The sequence below is a fragment of the Musa acuminata genome, unplaced genomic scaffold (genome assembly GCF_036884655.1).
Source record: "Musa acuminata AAA Group cultivar baxijiao unplaced genomic scaffold, Cavendish_Baxijiao_AAA HiC_scaffold_351, whole genome shotgun sequence".
In the NCBI taxonomy this organism is placed as follows: Eukaryota; Viridiplantae; Streptophyta; class Magnoliopsida; order Zingiberales; family Musaceae; genus Musa; species Musa acuminata.
The window spans coordinates 25,001-27,500 of NW_027020605.1; positions in this window are offsets into that span (position 1 = coordinate 25,001).

The window sequence follows — 2,500 nt, forward strand, 5'->3', positions numbered from 1 at the left end:
CAAAAACGGGCCAAAACTGGCCATTTTTGGCTGCGCGAGCGAGCGGCGAGCGACGGACAGCGAGCGAAGCGAGAGGCAGCACCGTCCCTGCTATACGAAAGCCCCATCCAGCCCTGTGCCACCCGGGGGGTTCCAGGGTGCTGAGATGGCTGACATTTTGCTCCGCTCACGACGGTCGCCGCGCAACGCAAGAACAGGCCAAAAACTGGCCAAAACGGCCCAAAAACGGGCCAAAACTGGCCATTTTTGGCTGCGCGAGCGAGCGGCGAGCGGCGGACAGCGAGCGAAGCGAGAGGCAGCACCGTCCCTGCTATACGAAAGCCCCATCCAGCCCTGTGCCACCCGGGGGGTTCCAGGGTGCTGAGATGGCTGACATTTTGCTCCGCTCACGACGGTCACCGCGCAACGCAAGAACAGGCCAAAAACTGGCCAAAACGGCCCAAAAACGGGCCAAAACTGGCCATTTTTGGCTGCGCGAGCGAGCGGCGAGCGACGGACAGCGAGCGAAGCGAGAGGCAGCACCGTCCCTGCTATACGAAAGCCCCATCCAGCCCTGTGCCACCCGGGGGGTTCCAGGGTGCTGAGATGGCTGACATTTTGCTCCGCTCACGACGGTCGCCGCGCAACGCAAGAACAGGCCAAAAACTGGCCAAAACGGCCCAAAAACGGGCCAAAACTGGCCATTTTTGGCTGCGCGAGCGAGCGGCGAGCGGCGGACAGCGAGCGAAGCGAGAGGCAGCACCGTCCCTGCTATACGAAAGCCCCATCCAGCCCTGTGCCACCCGGGGGGTTCCAGGGTGCTGAGATGGCTGACATTTTGCTCCGCTCACGACGGTCGCCGCGCAACGCAAGAACAGGCCAAAAACTGGCCAAAACGGCCCAAAAACGGGCCAAAACTGGCCATTTTTGGCTGAGCGAGCGAGCGGCGAGCGGCGGACAGCGAGCGAAGCGAGAGGCAGCACCGTCCCTGCTATACGAAAGCCCCATCCAGCCCTGTGCCACCCGGGGGGTTCCAGGGTGCTGAGATGGCTGACATTTTGCTCCGCTCACGACGGTCGCCGCGCAACGCAAGAACAGGCCAAAAACGGGCCAAAACAGCCCAAAAACGGGCCAAAACTGGCCATTTTTGGCTGCGCGAGCGAGCGGCGAGCGACGGACAGCGAGCGAAGCGAGAGGCAGCACCGTCCCTGCTATACGAAAGCCCCATCCAGCCCTGTGCCACCCGGGGGGTTCCAGGGTGCTGAGATGGCTGACATTTTGCTCCGCTCACGACGGTCGCCGCGCAACGCAAGAACAGGCCAAAAACTGGCCAAAACGGCCCAAAAACGGGCCAAAACTGGCCATTTTTGGCTGCGCGAGCGAGCGGCGAGCGGCGGACAGCGAGCGAAGCGAGAGGCAGCACCGTCCCTGCTATACGAAAGCCCCATCCAGCCCTGTGCCACCAGGGGGGTTCCAAGGTGCTGAGATGGCTGACATTTTGCTCCGCTCACGACGGTCACCGCGCAACGCAAGAACAGGCCAAAAACTGGCCAAAACGGCCCAAAAACGGGCCAAAACTGGCCATTTTTGGCTGCGCGAGCGAGCGGCGAGCGACGGACAGCGAGCGAAGCGAGAGGCAGCACCGTCCCTGCTATACGAAAGCCCCATCCAGCCCTGTGCCACCCGGGGGGTTCCAGGGTGCTGAGATGGCTGACATTTTGCTCCGCTCACGACGGTCGCCGCTCAACGCAAGAACAGGCCAAAAACTGGCCAAAACGGCCCAAAAACGGGCCAAAACTGGCCATTTTTGGCTGCGCGAGCGAGCGGCGAGCGGCGGACAGCGAGCGAAGCGAGAGGCAGCACCGTCCCTGCTATACGAAAGCCCCATCCAGCCCTGTGCCACCCGGGGGGTTCCAGGGTGCTGAGATGGCTGACATTTTGCTCCGCTCACGACGGTCGCCGCGCAACGCAAGAACAGGCCAAAAACTGGCCAAAACGGCCCAAAAACGGGCCAAAACTGGCCATTTTTGGCTGCGCGAGCGAGCGGCGAGCGGCGGACAGCGAGCGAAGCGAGAGGCAGCACCGTCCCTGCTATACGAAAGCCCCATCCAGCCCTGTGCCACCCGGGGGGTTCCAGGGTGCTGAGATGGCTGACATTTTGCTCCGCTCACGACGGTCGCCGCGCAACGCAAGAACAGGCCAAAAACTGGCCAAAACGGCCCAAAAACGGGCCAAAACTGGCCATTTTTGGCTGAGCGAGCGAGCGGCGAGCGGCGGACAGCGAGCGAAGCGAGAGGCAGCACCGTCCCTGCTATACGAAAGCCCCATCCAGCCCTGTGCCACCCGGGGGGTTCCAGGGTGCTGAGATGGCTGACATTTTGCTCCGCTCACGACGGTCGCCGCGCAACGCAAGAACAGGCCAAAAACTGGCCAAAACGGCCCAAAAACGGGCCAAAACTGGCCATTTTTGGCTGAGCGAGCGAGCGGCGAGCGGCGGACAGCGAGCGAAGCGAGAGGCAGC